Here is an 18,447-nt window from a genome sequence, read left to right as displayed (position 1 = left end):
CCAAAAGCATTCACCATGTCCAAGGCTAAACAACAACAGCTGCATCCTGGAAATGTATAGTAAACATAAGGATAATAGGAAAACACCCTACAAATATGCAGGTAGGAAACCATGTTACCTACAGTGGAAGAGAAATTAAGATTGGTGGAGTATTTATGGAGAATACTGAAATAAAAGAATTAAATGCTCATCGATGATCTCTTTAACTTGCTATCTTTTTTTTTTGTATTTTATTTTTTAAATTAATTAATTAATCTTTAATTGAAGTAGAGTTAATTTACAATGTTGTGTTAGTTTCAGGTGTACAGCAAAGTCATTCAGTTATAAGTGTGTATATATTATTTTCATATTTCTTTCCATTATAGTTTATTACAAGATATTGAATGTAGTTCTCTGTACTATACAGTAGGAGCTTGTTGTTTATCAGTTTTAAATATAGTAGTTTGTAACTCTAACCTCAAACTCCTAATTTATTCCTCCCCCACTTTCCCCTTTGGTAATCGTAAGTTTGTTTTCTATGTCTGTGAGTCTATTTCTGTTTTGTAAATAAGTTCATTTGTATTATATTTTAGATTCCATATATAAGTTTCACAATTGTTATCTTCACAATAATAAGACAATGTTTAAGTTATTAAATAATTCAGAAAATATAATGCCATATACGTATTTTGAACACATACCAAACGAGGGAAGAATTTCAGAAACCAGGAACGGGGATGTCATGGTGTCATCACACGGGCGGGTAGCATTTACAATGAAGTACATCTAGAATTAAACCAAAATAATTGCTTTAAACCATAGTTACAAAATTAAATGCGAGTGTCCGAAGCGGTTCTAAAAGAGAGAATAGAGAATGCAAAAAAAGGATTTGGCAATCATCATTTGGAACAAACACTTAAGAAAAGGAAAAAGGTGTCTGGAAAAATCAAACAGCTTAAATGCATTTTCTTCTATAGGAAATGCTTCAGGAAGCAACATTACTCTTTGGATAATTTAAGAAATGCAGATTAAAAAGATTTTTTAATGTCAAGGTAATCATAATGCAGTTAAAAGTATAATGCATTCCTTCTAAAGGGTTGCCTTCCAAGGCCTTTCTCACCACCACAGCTCAGGGTTTCACACAATCAACTAACCCTTCTCTTCCCTCCCAACCAGACCTCTCCCATCAACAATACAGCATGTTGGAGTCTCTGCACTCCTTAAAATATATTTGTATATATCTTCAACCCCACATCTCCTTCCACCCTGGTGATTGTCAGTCTTGGTTGTGTATAAGCATCGCCTGGGGGCTGTAAACTATCTCAGCGCTTGCGGCTAACTCGGAGATCCTGTTGTAATTGGTCTGGAGAGTGGCCTTGGCTTTGGGACTTTTTTAAAGCGCCTCAATAATTGTAGTGTGCAGACAAGGTTGGGACCCGTGTTAGCCCTAACTCTCTGCTCCCCTTCTCAACAAAATTCCTCGAAGTTTTTCACAGCACTTGTTCCATTCTCTTTTCACCTAACCTCTCCTCAAACCACAGTAACGCATCACTTCTCTGAAATAGTTCTTGCTGAGGTCACCAAAAGCCCAAATGCTGTTAAATCCAAAAGGTGTTTCTCAGCCCTCATCTTTGCTGACCTCCCCACAGCTCTGGACACTGGCTATGGCCCTGCATTTCTTTTTTTTTTTTTTTTTTTTTTAATGTTTTTTTAATTACTTTATTTATTTATTTTTGGCTGTGTTGGGTCTTCGTTTCTGTGAGAGGGCTTTCTCTAGTTGCGGCAAGCGGGGGCCACTCTTCATCGCGGTGCGCGGGCCTCTCACTATCGTGGCCTCTCTAGTTGCGGAGCACAGGCTCCAGACGCGCAGGCTCAGTAGTTGTGGCTCACGGGCCCAGTTGCTCCGCGGCATGTGGGATCCTCCCAGACCAGGGCTCGAACCCGTGTCTGCTGCATTGGCAGGCAGATTCTCAACCACTGCGCCACCAGGGAAGCCCTGGCCCTGCATTCCTTGATGCCCGCTCTTCCTTTTGATGCTGAGACTCTGCCGTCTTCAGCTTTTTCTGACTTCCCTGCTGCTCCTTTCAGCAGCCTTTGAACGTTTACGCTCCCTACCCAGCTCCTAAAGACCTGCTCTGGACAGTTTTGTGAGTAGGACTCTCGCTCGTTTTCTCCTTCGTGAAGGACAGTCTCCTTCATACCCATGATCGCAATTTCCATTTTATCTTTGAGGACTTGCAGATTTGCTTCTCCAGCCTGGACCTTTCCTATGCGCTGCAGACCCACGTGCCCGCTCCCACGTGACTTCTCCCATGACAGGCTCTCCTGGGCGGACGCCATACTTGTGACGCTGTCTCCATGCGCCATGCTCCAGGCATGGGAACAAAGCCAGGAGCCAAGGTTTCTCCTTGACATCTGTTCTTTCACTCTCCACATCCAGCCTGTCCCTAAGCCCATTCCTAGTACTTCCTCAGCATCTCCTCTCCATCCACATTATATGTCATCAGGGAAATGCAAATTAAAACAACAGTGAGATACGACTGCACACCTATGAAAATGGCCAAAATCCAGAACAGTGACAATACCAAATGCTGATGAGGATAGAGGGGCAGAAACATTATTTACTGGTAGGAATACAAAACGGCACAGCCACTGTAGAAGACAGTTTGCAGGTTTCTTATCAAACTAGACACATTCTTACCATATGATCCAGCAATCATACTCCTTGGTATTTACCCAAAGGAGTTGAAAACATGGGTCCACAAAAAAACGTGCACACGGATGTTTATAACACTTTATTCATAATTACCAAAGCTTGGAAGCAACCAGTATGTCCTTCAGTAGGTGGATGAATAAATAAACTGTGGTACATCTGGACAATGGAATATTATTCGGGGCTAAAAAAAAAAATGAGCTATCACGCCATGAAAAGACATAGAGGAACCTTAAATGCATATTTCTAAGCGAAAGAAGCCAGTCTGAGAAGCCTACATACCATATGATTCCAACCGTATTATTTCTGGAAAAGGCAAAACTATGGATATCAGTGGTTGCCAGGCAGCAGGGCAGAGTGGGGTTGATGTAAATAGAGCACAGAGCAGTTTCAGGGCAGAGTAGTTTCAGCACTCTCTATGGTGCTGTAATGATGGATACATGTCATTATGCATTTGCCTAAACCCACTGAACATATAACACCCAGAATGAACCCTTAGGTAAACTCTAGACTTTGAGTAATTATGATGTGTCAATGTAGGTTCATCCTTGGTTTAAAAAAGAGGTACCATTTTGGTGAGTGATGTTGATATAGGAAAGGCTATACATTTGTGGGAGCAAGGGGTGTATTACATGGGAAATCTCTATAGCTTCCTCTCAATTTTACTGTAAACCTAAAACTGCTCTAAAAGAAGAGTCTCTTAAAAGAGGAAAAAGAAAAAACCAAAGGGCATTAGGACCAAAAAGACTGGAGACCTGAGTTCAAATTCTATTGCTGCTTTTACAAGGTATAAGATATTAAACAGTTCTTCTAGTCACTCTGCAGCTTTCCTGCGCTATAAAATAGCTACCTAAGAGACCTTTCTCCACTGTCATAGGAAGGAAGAAGGGGACTATGGAGGCAGATATAAGATGCAGATCTGGTGGCAGGAAGTTAAAGGGATTCCCATTGGATGGTTTCTCTTTTCCCAGTGAAGCAGAACCACCTCCGTAGGGCAGGAGGTGAAGTGGGAGTACTAGAGGTTCCAGGAGGTTCCAGGAGGGCCAAGAAGTTTTAAAATAGTCATGCAAATGTGGGAGAGGAACATCATAAGACCGCTTTCGCAAACTAGTAACTCAAATATTTTTGGAAGGAAAATATGGTGCATTACAGCACCATACAGAGTGCTGAAGCTACTCTGCCCTGAAACTGCTCTGTGCTCTATTTACATCAACCCCACCCTGCCCTGCTGCCTGGCAACCACTGACATCCATAGTTTTGCCTTTTCCAGATGTCATACAGTTGGAATCATATGGTACGTAGCCTTCTCAGACTGGCTTCTTTCACTTATAAAGGCAGAAAGGATTGGCTTTAAAATTTTAAGCTATATCATAGAGTTTTGTTTTTTTTTTTTATCATAGAGTTTTGTGATTAAAACAAAAGTCCGCTAAGTGTGTGAAATGCACGATACAAATATAAAATAGCATCATGTTAGAAGTCAGTGGTTAATGAAAGGATTCACTTACCAGACATTTGCTCTGGATTTTCAGTAAGTCCATTTTATAGGACTATTGATAAGCATTTTCACAGGGGTCACCACTACTCCTGTAACCATGCGGACAAATGGCTAGGTAGCACGGTAATTTACCTAGCTTTTAGCGTTATCAGGACTAAGCAACTTTATCAGGTTAAAGTTAACTCAACCTGGAAAAGATAAGTTACTTAAAAAATAAATAAAGTGGCATTTTCCTGGAACCAGCAGAAGGGGCATGTGATAAAATAACACAGCAAGGGGTTGTATGATTAGGGGAAGGTTTTGTAGGTGGCTTAGAGAAGGGGGTCCTCTGCCAAGAATGCGGGCAAGATTATCTCTAAACTCTTCTTTTCTCCCCAACACCAGGTAGGGGGCTCTATGAAGTGTCATTAAGCTTTCCTTCAAAGGCTCCAACAAGGCTTCCCTGGTGGCGCAGCGGTTGAGAGTCCACCTGCCGATGCGGGGGACGCGGGTTCGTGCCCCGGTCCGGGAAGATCCCACGTGCCGCGGAGCGGCTGGGCCCGTGAGCCATGGCCGCTGAGCCTGCGCTTCCGGAGCCTGTGCTCCGCAACGGGAGAGGCCACAACGGTGAGAGGCCTGCGTACCGCAAAAAAAAAAAAAAGGCTCCAACAGCTTACTCTCTCCACCCTCCGCCTTCCATCCCAATGAAAACTATGCCTGGCATCCCAGCATTAGGGAAATTAACCTCAATGGAAAAAATAAATTCTTACGTCTAGTCCCAGCTCTCAACAAGAATACCATAGCTGTTTCTTGTGAGCACCGCAGTCTTGTTTGACAACATAATGAGATCTGGTTAAACAGATGAAAAATGCCTTAACCTGAGTGTTTATCTCAACCCTGCCAAAGCTTTCAGCCCCTCAGGCATTCCCATCTCTGCAGAGAGGGTCAAGAACCTTCAGTGGCAGCCCATGGCTGTGAGCTGGCGTCTCGCTACACCAAGCCACTTGGGCGATAGCAGAAGGCAGGAGTTCCTGTCAGTTTGAATTTCCTGAAGTGTACTGGCCTGTGTCATGATCTCAGTGGTGTCTGGGGGCAGTTCTTCGGTCAAATCCCTGGAATAGAATGGAACAGAAAAGAGAGAGTACATGCAAGAAACCAGCAGGAGGACAGGTTGGCAAGTGAAACTCAGCAGTATTCTTCTAGGGCTGGGTTGGTGCGCGGGGCTGGGACCCCGCCAACAAATAAACCTAAGGGGGCACCCTCTCGAGGTTCTAGAGGACCAAACTCACAGTGTAGGCAAAGTCTGTAATGCAGGTGACTAACTGGTCATCCCTTTCAAGACAAGTCTACAGAGAACACAGTGAAAGGGATTTGGGAAATCATCTGATTAAAGCAAACAAGGTATATAGCCAATCAGGATCATCCTGAATGAAAAATTCAATTTAACATACGAATATTTAGTGTGAGAATTACTCTCACCCATCCGACGTTTTCCAACCCATGCACCATGGGGTTTTGCTTTCTAACCAGATGTTTCTCTCTCTCTCTCTAGCGCAGATCCTTAACACTCCTCCCATGATGTTTCACTTACGCATTTATGTGGCTTCCCCCGGTCGACCGAGCTCCTTGAAAGCAGGGAATTATCATCTCCCACAGACTTTCACTCCTAGAAGATGCTCCATAGAAACACATTAGTTGAATTCATTGATTTAGTGAATAGAATACGGTTATTTGAGAAAGAAAAAAAAAATATATGCCGTAAGGTTAGCACTTTGATGTCTCCAGGAACTACAGCCAGATCGTCATGCACACTTACCAGTCATACTCCCTATAAAGGGATTTCTTTTGCCTCAAGACAATTTCCCCAGCTGCTTCAGAGAGAAATCATCTTCACCTCCACTTCCTGTCTCAGTGCTGGGCAGCACTGTCACTCAGTTAAATTACCTGTGCTTCCCCACCTAGACTTGATTTTAACAGAGGATCAAGTGATTGCCAAAAAGACTCTTGGAGATGTAGAAGGATATCAGTATAACTAGATTTTTGAAAGTTTGGTACGAGACCCTTAAGCAAGTGTCTTTACCTGGTATTCATTTTCTTTCAATGGTTTATTTTAGAATACATTGGATTGGACTGGATTGGACTGGACTGGATTGGACTGGATTGGACTGGACTGGATTGGATCAGGTTGGACTGGATTGGACTGAATTGCATTGAATTGGATTTAAGCTGTTAGTGTCCAAGTGTTGCCTCCTCCACCAGACCGTAAGTTCCTCGAAGGCAAGGAAGGGCCTTGAGTCTTTACCTACCACCAAGCTTGGTACATGGTAGTTACTCAATATTTGCAGAATACATAGGTAAAAGAGTTACTTGGGAATGAGCCCGAAAGGATCCAGGATATACCTGTCGTTTCTATGTTTGTCTTTGCCCTCCTGTGAGGCGGATGGTGTTGCCCTTTATTACTCTTAATAATGATGACCTTTGTAATTGGGAGGAAAACCATACACCTTAGGTGCCTTGTGTGAAGGTTTTATGTATATCTGTTTTGAGGGTTTCACTCTCTTTCTTCATGTGCATAATGAAATGCACACCAAATGGTTTAGATTGTACAGACTGCCTTCCCCAGATGCTAGCCCATCCGAATCCCATGGAAGCCTTCAGTGGGGACCACGAAGGAGCAGCGAGAGGAGGGAAACCACACAGCAGAGCCCAGTGGGGTGAGAGGCAAAACTGGCAAGAACAAAGGAGACCCGTCACCAGCGTTCCCTCCCGACGGTCTCCACAATGTTAGAGCTCAAGTAAAGCTGCAATTCCCCCCGAAGACTGAGATGTCCCTTTTAAAATGATCTCTCCAGTTATCACTGGGGCAGCGTGCATCTCAAGGGTCGTTAACCTCCCACCCTCCACCCTTCACCCTGGGCTCTGGGGGTGTCTGTCTAAGAAAGTAGCTTCCAGAGGGGGTCAGTATTCCCTCTTAGGAGCCCCCAGAGCAAATGACTGAACAGATTAGGACGGATTAGACAGATAACAATTCAGACCCTTTTACAAGCACATTTTTCACTCGACACTCAAATCCCCTTCTGTGTCCCAGGCACGCACAGCCCAGCGACTGGATAGTATTACTGAAATATCTCTGCACCAGCTGAGTGCATGGAACTGTGCAAAGCCAGATGTTCTTGTAACCCTGTTTTACTGAGTTATTTATATCCATATAATATTTGACATTTCCTGTGTTGTTAAAGAGTTGGGGGCCCTTGACGTATTTTTAAGAGAACAGTGCCGACTTTTCATTTTTTTCTTTGATGCCCAGCACCAGAAATAAGTAATATAAAGAGGGGCTATATTAAACAGATGCTTTGCTAGCTCAAGTCTACCTTATTTTGATGCCTTTCATCTTAACTCATCTTCATGAACAGAAAGTTGCTAGAGTCATCTGAATATATGAATTAAGCCTATGATAAGTGCACACCCATGGGACTAAAATAAGTCAGCCGATAGACAAAGAAAAAATTTAATAAATATTAAGCATATATTGGGCTTCCCTGGTGGCGCAGTGGTTAAGAATCCGCCTGCCAATGCAGGGGACACGGATTCAAACCCTGACCCGGGAAGCTCCCACATGCCACGGAGCCACTAAGCCCATGTGCCACAACTACTGAGCCTGTGCTCTAGAGCCCGTGAACCACGACGACTGAGCCCATGTGCCACAGCTACTGAAACCCGTGTGCCTAGAGCCTGTGCTCTGCAACAAGAGAAGCCACCGCAGTGAGAAACCCGCGCACCGCAATGAAGAGTATCCCCCCATCGCTGCAACTAGAGAAAGCCCGTGTGCAGCAAAGAAGACACAACTCAGCCCAAAATAAACAAATATATATATATATATATATATATATATATATATATATATATATATAAAACACATTTCTAGGACTAAACTTTATGCAGTTTGGTACATGAAGTATATTGTCTCTGAACTTGATAGATGTGGAAAGGCCTAGTTAATATTTTTCCAAACTTAGTAAAGTATTAGCTGGAAGATTTCTCTGGCTAAATGAAATAATGGAAACTTTATAGAGTTAAAAGTACTTGGTTGATCCTACCTGGTAAGGATACCTAAACTGTACATGAAATTTGATATCATAGAAAGTAACCATTCTATTTCTTTGTTTATTGTAAGGATCCATTCACAAACTATTCTTTTTATTTTAAAGATTCCCAAATTTTTAAAGAGCTTTCTCCTTTATAGGATGTGACAGGGAGGGGTCCTGGTTTACAGTCCCATCTTGATATCTTTGACTGCTCTACCCTGAAAGCAAAAGTCATAGAAAAAGAGAAGTAAGATGTGAATTATTTAGGGTCTCTCTGGTCTTCAGAGTTGCTTTATAAACTTTTTCAAATCTCCCTACACTAGTTTTGTTTGTTTTTTTGTTTGCTTAAAATCAGCTTCCTTTCCTAAAAGCAGAGGAGGTATGAGTATATCATTGTTTGGAGAAACTTCCAGAATACATTCTTCCTTCCACTATATATCTTGTTCCTACTCATCTCACTCTGTATCCCCCCTCACTCTCTGAAGCCGAGGACCTTCTGACAAATCAAATCCTTCCCACCAACTTAAGGAAACGAGATGCCGCGGCCTGCTGGTGCCCATCTGAGCACACGAAGCCTGCCTGCTCCAATGCAGCAGTCAAATCCCTTGCAAATCCTCTAAGCTGTGCTAAGTCTCTAGTCTTCAAATAATGGACAGATCCTCTTGAAACCTATAGGTCAGGACAGCCCTCAGGGTGCAGGCTTGCTCATTTGTACCACCAGTTCCCCAGACCTTTACCACTGATGGCAGCAGGTTCTCCACTGAGTCCTTCCAGGGTTGCTCCACTGCTACAATCAGGATTGGGGATAGTATATGGAAGGCCAGCTCTGGACCACCGACCAGAGTTCTAACTGGGTCTGCATCTCCCAGATTCTTCGGGACCCCAGTTAGCCCACTAGTCTCTGGCTCCCACGTGAAGAGCATCTTTGCTCACCTCCTGAATTCTTGATCTTTTTCTTTCTACTCATAGTCAAAACACTGCTCTTTTCCTTGAAGGATTCTCAGGATTTTTTGTTTCACTCAGCATACGTTGTCCATTTTTGCTTGTTTACTATTTAGCTCAGAAGCTTCTCCCTACGGCCATTGACAACCTCTGTCCAACTGTAGAAAATCTCGCACCAGCAGACAACTTAAATCACTGGGACAACAGTCACAAACTGTTAGCCGTAGTGTTTGGGAACATGTAGAATTTTGTTTGCAGTCTTCTTTAAGCCTTCAAATCCACTCACCGAGTATATTCCTATAGCAGCCTTTCCTTTTCTGAAGCATGAATTTGAGCATCAAATGCCGTCTATTTTCTCAGGCTGCCTCTGATGGAAAGAAGACTCAAGGAACTTCCCTCGTGGTCCAGTGCTGAAGCATCTGCCTTCCAATGCAGGGGACGTGGGTTCAATCCCTGGTCGGGGAACTAAGATCCCACATGCCACGGGGCAACTAAGCCCGAGTGCCACAATTACTGAGGCTGCACGCCTCAACTAGAGAGCCCGCGTGCCGCAATCTACAGAGCCCACGTGCTCTGGAGCCCACGCACCACAACTAGAGAGAGAAAACCACACGCCACAACTAGAGAGAAGCCCTCACGCTGCAACGAAGAACTCGCGCGCTGCAACAACAACAAATAAAGATCCCGCGTGCCACAGCGAAGACCCAAGGCAGCCAAAAAAAAATTTTTTTTAATTAAAAAAAAGAAAGAAGACTCAACTCCAAGAGATATTCATCCGAAAAGCTCAAGTCCAAGAGATATTCCTCGAGAAAATCTAGGCTTTTCTTCAATTGATTCACCCAGTTGCAGCCTAGAGTTTATCAAACAAAGATCCCAAGGTTTGACTTTGGGGTGGGGAAGTTCATTTCACATAAAGACTTTCACTGTCACAAGTAATACTGTGAACCTGGCACCTTCTCCAAGAAAATTGGATTGATGGATGTGGATAAGTTAAGGCTACCCATCCATATTATACTAGGATTGGTAGTAGTAAAATTCCTAAAAGTGAGAACCGTATGTTTAAGTCTAAAGAATGACATTTATCCAGATGATGGAGAAAAAGAAGGATATAAATTCTAGAAGCGTTAGAAGACATCCTTACGGAGCATCACAGATTAGCATATGAGAACTAGATGTAAATAAGAAAACATAGGCAAAGGGTCTAGCACAGTGCCTGTCTTATATTAAGCACTCTGTGAATTACAGCTAGACTCAGTATGGTTATTATATCAGGCAGACTCTCATCTTCAAATAAATAAACAGAGGCACATGGAGGAAGAACTTTCCTTCTGCCAAGCCCAAGCCACCTCTCCTTACTCCTGCCCCTAAATCTCTGCTCTCAAAGCAAATACTGTTTATTAGACTGGTCAGAGCAGCCACCGTTCAACCCCCAGTTCCCATCCTCTGAGCATAACATTCAGAAATGCTTCAAAAACAAACATCCAGTCACCAGATGTCCTTAACATCTGGCTAAACCCATAAAACTATCCTCTACCACAACTACCTCCTTCCTAACTCCAAAGTGTAAGGAGAACAGAAAAACGTATGAAATCTCAAATGTAGTGAAATAAGATCTTGACATTTTCATCTTTGTAATTTTTTTCTTTCTTTGTTGTGTGTCCTGACTCTCTCCTCATTATTTAGAGGAATTTACAGTCTATAAGAAAAATTTTGACTTCGATACAAGAAAATTAAAAGAAAGGAAATTCTAATAGTCGCTTCTTTTTAAAGTTCTAATCTAAGCTCTTATGAATCAACAAGGAAGGTCCTAAGTGTAATGGGAAATAATGTGTATTATCATGATGTGTATAAATCAGAAGGAAAAGAAAGTGATCCTACCCTTTGTCGTAAAGAGAGCTGATGATGGGACCCTGGGTTGGCGGTAGCAGAGCAAAGGTGCTGAGGTCAGGACCTTGGAACTTGTCAGGGGCCGAGACAATAGGGATAAACCTGAGGGAATAAGGAGGAGGGGGGAGGAGTCAACGGAGAGACAGTCAAGCATCCTAGCAGGGCTGAACGCAGGGGGTGAGGTGGAAGGGGGCTGTAGGAACTGAATGCCCAAAGACCATCCCTCTTTGTTCAAAAGGTGCATATCAGCTGACCTCAACTCTTTGGGGCAAGAGGCTTTCATCATCAGTTTCTTGCAAAAGGCCTATGGCTCCTCCAGTAGAAGGATCCTTGACCAGCCTCCAGAATTTTGCTGACCCTGAGTGTGGGTATCAAAGTGTGAGCAGTCCACTCGTATGGACCCCAGAACAGGATGGGTTGCCTAACTCCTAACCAAGCAGGAATGGCATGGAAACAAGAGCTCAGCACTGGACCCTGGGGATGTCTAGACCAGGGTCTGTCAACCTCAGCACGATTGCCAAGTGGAGCTATATGATTCTTGGCTTGGGGACTGTCCTGTGCTTTGAAGGATGTTTAGCAGTATCCCTGGACTCTACCCACTAGATGTCGATAGCACATCATTGCCTCCTAGTTGTGACGATCAAAATGTCTTCAGACATTGCCAACAGTCCTCTGTGGGAGTGAAGGGTGCAAAACTGTCTTCATTTGCGAACGACTGGTCTTGACAGTAAGGAAGCCCTCCCTTATTACATGGAATCTATACCCACCTCCAGTATTTCAGGGCAAGGTATTTGTGGCCAGTAAGCCACTATCTACAATTTGTGACCAGTAAGCCACTATCTCAGACATCTCAGTAAAGTGCGTTTAAGTTTCAAAATATTTGAAGCACTCATTATTTCCATTAATACTCCAACACGTACACGTGCACACACACACACACACGCACGCACTTGTAGAGTGGTGGTAAAAACAACTCCAGCACAAACTATTTATTTTTCAAATGCAATAAATAAGTACAGTAGTTAATGTGAAAGGGAAATTTGTATTAACTTAAGGATTAGGGGGCAGTAACAGAAAGCTAGATGATCACAGAATAAACAGTAAAACACTGAAAATGGGAGCAAGTCTAATACAGAATTGGAGAGTGGTGACAATTTTTGTGCAGTTGACAATTTTTTGAACTCATGCTTAGGCAAGTATCATTATCTCCAAATACTAGTGAGCTCCCCCACTTACCAGATGTCTAATATTGAAAGAATATTAATTTTTCTAATGCTTTTTATTCATCTGCAAAACGGAGACATAATAACATACTTTATAAGATTGCAATGCAGATTAAATGAGCTCAGTCATTAAAGCAATTAGCACAGGGCCTGACGTTTAATCATCTTTCAATAAAGTTAGCCACTATTATTTTCAGTATAATGGAATAATTGAAGAATTATCTGAAGAATGGAAGAATTGAACCAACAAAGGGTGGTAATAACGTTTTACACAGCATGTTTTGAAGTTCTGACTTATCTGATCCACACTCAGCCTTGTGACCTTGATGTAGAGATTATCACACCCCTTTAACACGGGGATCGAGCACGGAAGTTTGACTGACCTTTTGCTCCTGGGCACATAATTAGTACACGGTAGCCCAAAACTCCAGGCTAGAGCCTTGGATTCCCACCTGAGTTCTCTTTCACTGGGCCCACTCTACACCATGCTAAGAGTCTACACCCCTAGACAAGTTAGGATGATTTCAGCTAAATTGAATGGCTTGAACAATAAGGAATTTTATTTGCTTCTATAACTGCATGTCTAGAGGTTGCACAGTTTCCAAGAACATGCAATCAGGACTCTGGCTACGTTTCCCTGAGATCCTCTCAAGAAGCCTTGCTCTGGGCATCAGCCTTGTTCTCAGAGCAGCTTCTCTCATGCTCTTAAAAAGGCCACCAACAGAAAATGAGGCAGAAAGAGAGAAAATGCCTATTTACCGTTCTTCTTAAAAATGAAAAGAATGTTCCCAGGAGTCTTTGATAACTTTGCCTCAAACAGAATAAGGTCATACGACCACTCCTGAACCAAGCATTTCAAGGAGGGAATTGCCCTGGAGTCAAATCATGGCCCATCCCTGGAGCTGAGGGTAGCACCACAGTCTCTGAGAAACTCAAGCAGTGCAGGAAGGCATATGCCCGTTGCCAGGCTTCACTCGGGAAGGAAGGAGGAGGGACTGGGAGGCAGGTAGGCGGCCATCAAGCCCTTTATGGTGCCCAAAACTTAAAGCTTCCTACTGGGGGCATCGCCAGCTTCTGCTTTCTTTGTGGCAATCATCCCCCACCCCCCAAAAAAACAGTTTGAGATGAGGGACTTCCGGGCGGTCCAGTGGTTAAGACTTTGCCTTCCACTGCAGGGGGTGTGGGTTCAATCCCTGTTTGGGGAGCTAAGATCCCACAGGCCTCGCGGTCAAGAAACCAAAACATAAAACAGAAGCAGGGCTTCCCTGGTGGTTCAGTGGTTAAGAATCCTCTTGCCAATGCAGGGGACACGGGTTCGAGCCCTGGTCAGGGAAGATCCCACATGCCACGGAGCAACTAAACCCGTGCACCACAACTGCTGAGCCTGCGCTCTACAGCCTGTGAGCCACAACTACTGAGCCCACGTGCCACAACTACTGAAGCCTGCACGCCCAGAGCCCATGCTCTGCAAGAAAAGAAGCCACTGCAATGAGAAGCCCGCACACCACAACTAGAGAAAGCCCACGTGCAGCAACGAAGACCCAATGCAGCCAAAAATTAATCAATTAATTAATTAATTTGAGAAAACAGAAGCAATATTGTAACAAATTCAATGAAGACTTTAAAAATGGTCCACATCAAAAAAAGTCTTTAAAAAAAAAAAGAGTGTTAGGTGAATCTAATGAAACCCTCAACAAGGAAGTGAGCTTGGGGGAGAGTTCTGCGAGATTTGCAGGAATCATGTACCCCAGAAGATATCCTAGAGACATTTATCAAAAACAGGAGAAGTAATGAGTCAGAAGGAAGAGCTGCTAAATGCATGAAATCCCCCCAAAGATGAAAATGCCATGCACTCGAATTCCAAGGACATCCCACCAACTGCTTCATGGTCTCTCCTGTCATTTAATTTGCTCCAAATAACAAAAAGCAGCTCTCCACCCTCGGTTTGTTATTTAACACGTTGCAGAGAAGTTGGCTGGCCGGCTGTTTATGAACGGTCTCTTCTCTGAAACATCATAAATCCTTAGCAGTTCTTCCAGTGTTGGGTTTACTCTGTTTCCAGGTTTTAGCAGCAGCTGATCCACAGATACGGTCTCGTAATGGCCTGAAGATGTCCCCTGAGAATAGGGATGAGACGCTGAGAAACCATTCCCTGTGATCCAAGGAAAGACGGCTACTAGGAAATGCTTTCCTCATGGGTTTGGGGCTTATGTTCAATCTTGTGCTGAAAGCCGCTGTGGGGAGGTGGAGAGAGGGCTTCCAGTGCAAGCAGAGGCGAGAGAGAGTTTTCACAGGTAGAAGAGGAAAAGAGAAGGGGAGAAGCATGGAAGCAATGGGTGACTTTTGTTGCTACGCTGCTTCCTGAGCTGCCACCTCCCCACCCGGAGCCCACACTGCAAAAGCAGCATGAACCGTCCAGGTCCCTGCAGGCCACCAGCTCCCCTGCACCGTGCCTCTCCCCTTCCTAGCACAAGACCCCAAGCCCTCACCACTCACAGCTGAGCCCTAAGAAACAATATCCCTAAGAGGAAAGGCTGGCAGCCTGAGAAAGCTGAGCTTATACTTTCAATAACTCAGCTGCCCATTAAGTTCTGACCAAACCCCCCGAAAGGACTTGTCACCACGACCCCTGCAGGACACCCACTCTTTCTAGCACTATCCACTCAACCATCATGCCTGGAGCCACAGCCTCCAGAAACTCAGCCACCAACTCAAGTCTCCACGAGCAAAACAACCAGAGCTGAAGAGCAACGGGGCAAGAGAGAGAAAAGAAGAGGCTGCTTGTTGGTGAGACTTTTCCAGCGCTCCATATTGTTGGCTTGGGGACCTGCGTGCGCAGTGGGTCTCGGACCTCGGACCAGGGTCAGGGGTACCATGGTCTCCCGGAGACGTCGCCTGCCCGGCCAGGCACAGTGGCTCCTTTTCACTTCACACATGGGCTCACTAAGTTCTGAGAGCTGAAGCCTTCTGTTTCTGTTTATTTGTCTTGCGTTGTGTTGTTTTATTAACCAGAACTTGAAAAGGAGGATTTCTTTGTTGTGTTGCCATTTGGCAGAAGACTAGAGGTTACAGAAGCAAGCAGAGCCTAAACATTTTTCTTTAAAACTCGATGAAAGTTCCTTCCAGAGAGAAAAACTATATCCGATTCCCTGTCTCCCATTGAACCTCTGAAGGACTTCCCACACCTTACCTTCCAATAACAGAACCCTAGCCAAGGCAAATGGAAAAACATAAATTTTTGCACGTAAAGTAAAAAATCAGAGGGTGCAGACAGGCCTGTGTCAACAGGGTATTTTTAGCTATCAGTGAATTTTTAGAATCAAGTTGTAAGGCATGGTGCTCTCCACATGGACCCGGGGTGTGTTTTTTAGGACCTCTGCTACCCATGGCTCTCCTCACCTCATTTTCAACAGTGGATGATATCCCCATTTAAAAGACTGGGAAAACAGAGGCCCAGATGGAGGGAGAGTGACCAGCATTATTTTTTAGGGATTGAACAGCAGAGATGACGATCAAGATGGGACAATTCCTTGATAACTTCACCTCTTGGGGCAGAGACTCCAACTTGCATCATTCGTCATCTCTGTTTCTCAATATTCGCTTGCTGGCTCCCTCCCTAGAATTAAACACTGCCCCTTTGTTAGGCATTACTTTCGTCTTTCTCCATCACAGACTTACTTCCTCATCTTTAAGCTCAGAAAAGAAAAAAAAAAAAAAATAAGGGCAGAAGGATCTCTTCCTCAGGGATCTCAGAATCTCTCTCCTGCCTCCTAATAGAATGGTTTTAAAACCGAGGGGGACAGTGCACGATGGGCTCTGGCTGGGCCCTGCCCCTTATGCCAGAAGAGGAGGTGACTGCAGCAGCTCAATTTTCCCTCTGTTTCCCTCAACAGTCACGGGTGGCTAAGTTTCAACGATCAAGCTGTGGCCATTAGAGGCAGGAAATGGAATCGGAGAAGAGAGACATAGACTTACCCACCATGGAGAGCCCAGGGTGCTTCAAGCTCTCCCACGTCCCCAAAGCCCCACCAGACATGCACCTGAACAAATCTCCTGGGGGCCCAGTGCACTTCCTGGACTCCTGTTAACCTGTGTCTGGGTCGCCACTAGCTGATGCTGCCCAGTCACCTTTGAGGGACTGTCCTCAGCTCCCTGAAAAACCGACTCCACAGGGTCAAGGAATGCACCAAGCTTTGGACTGTGAATCCGGTGGTGTGGTCCCAGCCTTGCCCCTAACCAAGCAAAAAAATCTGAATGCAAATTGCTTTGCTTTTGTCACCAGGGTTCATCAGCTCTGAGTACAGATCCGTAGGTAGAAGGACAGAACACCGAGGAGGTGGCGATGGAGACAACCTTCCCAGCATCTTTCACTCAAAGGTTCTTTTCTGTGGCTAGTGCTGCCTTTGATCAAATTGTCCACGTGTGTAGAATCTGTAGGATGACACTCATCCGTATAAATCATGAAGATTTGGGGCTCCATAGAGTCAGCTTTTCCTGAAATCACACAAGAGTAGTGAGAGAATAAAGGACTTTTTAAAAAAAAGTAAACAGGATTGTTTATGAACTAAACTCGATGAACTTCTGAAGTCAAACAACCCACTTTTCAACCCACCAGATTGTGTGTGCACATGTGTGTGTGCTTGTAAACGGGAGAGGGCTTGCCTACATTAGTGATTAGTTCAAGAATGCTATTAGATTATCATGCTGTCTGTTTAAAAATCAGTCAGCATTCAGTCACTTCTACCTTTGGTTCTTCTGATAAATGACAATTTATGAATAATACCCCTTTCATGTAGACTGATTTCAATGGAAATAATTTAGCAAATTTTTATTAGAAGTTTTTTCCAGGGATGTTGCTACATTTCAGAATAGCTACATTTTGGCAACTGCAGCTACTGAATTCTTTAGAGTTTGGTAGAACCAAAAGAATCAAAAGACAAGACACAAAATGGAAGAAAATCTTTGCAACCATAAATCTGATAAAGGATGTGTGTCCAGAGTAATGAAGAACTCTCAGGTCTCAAAAGTAAGAAAAAAACAATAAAATCCTGGACAAAAGATCTAGAAAAAATACTTCACCAAAGAAGATATACGGACGCAAGCACACACATGAAAAGATGTTCTTCATCATTAGTCATTAGAGAAATGCAGATTACGGCCAAGTTCTGGTAAGTATTGAGAGCAAGTGGAATCCTCAAACCTGCTGGGAGGAATGCAGCCTAGTTGTCCTTCAGTAGCTGAATGGATAAATAAATTGTGGTACATTCACAAAATGAGTACTACTCAACAATGGAATACTACTCAGCAATGAAAAGGAACAAGCTACTAATTCACACAGCAACATGAAAGAATCTTAAATGCATTTTGGTAAGTGAAAGAAGCAAGACCCAAAAGCAACATATTATATGAGTCCATTTACATGACATTGGGAAATAGGCAAAAGTCTGTGGATGGAAAGCTAATCCCAGTAATTGTCAGGGGTTGAGGGTGAGAGGAAGGGCAGCACAAGAAAATTTTAGGGGTGATGGATAAAGAGGTAAAGGTAAAGATGAGGGTGATGGTGTTAGATGGTACTATGGTGATGCTCTACATTTGTGAAAAACATAGAACGGTACACCACAAAGCGTGAATGTTACTGTAGGTAAATTTTAAAACTCAACCCCAATTTCAGGGGAACCCAAGATGGGATGCAGAGTATGACAAGTGAAATTAACTGCATTATAAAGGAATGACATAACCACACTCAAGGGCTGAGGAAGGAACGTGACCTAAGTAACTCTGGGAAACATTGCGTTGAGCAGATACTGTAAGGCTAAAAACAAAAGACCCAGGCATAAACTCCGTATTTTAATTGGGAGAATTTTTTCTTCCCAGGGTATGAATTAGCAATTCTGAAACAACACAGGTATACTCTGGCTGAACAAATAAATAAATATATTGTAGAGAGTAGATGTCAGATTTCTCACTGTTGGAGAAAGAAATAACAAGTAAGCAAAGAAGAAATGTTAGAATGGACCCTATGGTATGGACTGGCATCTGAGGTGTCAGCATTAACTCATTTTTAAACATATGTCTGTACAGATGGTTATGGACTATGGAGTCCATATGTTGAAGCCCTAACCCTCAATAGGACTGTATTGGGAG

Source organism: Aethalodelphis obliquidens, unplaced genomic scaffold (assembly GCF_003676395.1).
Source record: "Aethalodelphis obliquidens isolate GAN/ISIS:26980383/991018 unplaced genomic scaffold, ASM367639v1 scaffold82, whole genome shotgun sequence".
Lineage (NCBI taxonomy): Eukaryota > Metazoa > Chordata > Mammalia > Artiodactyla > Delphinidae > Aethalodelphis > Aethalodelphis obliquidens.
The sequence above is the reverse complement of the archived record's forward strand: the minus strand, read 5'-3'. Positions refer to the sequence as shown.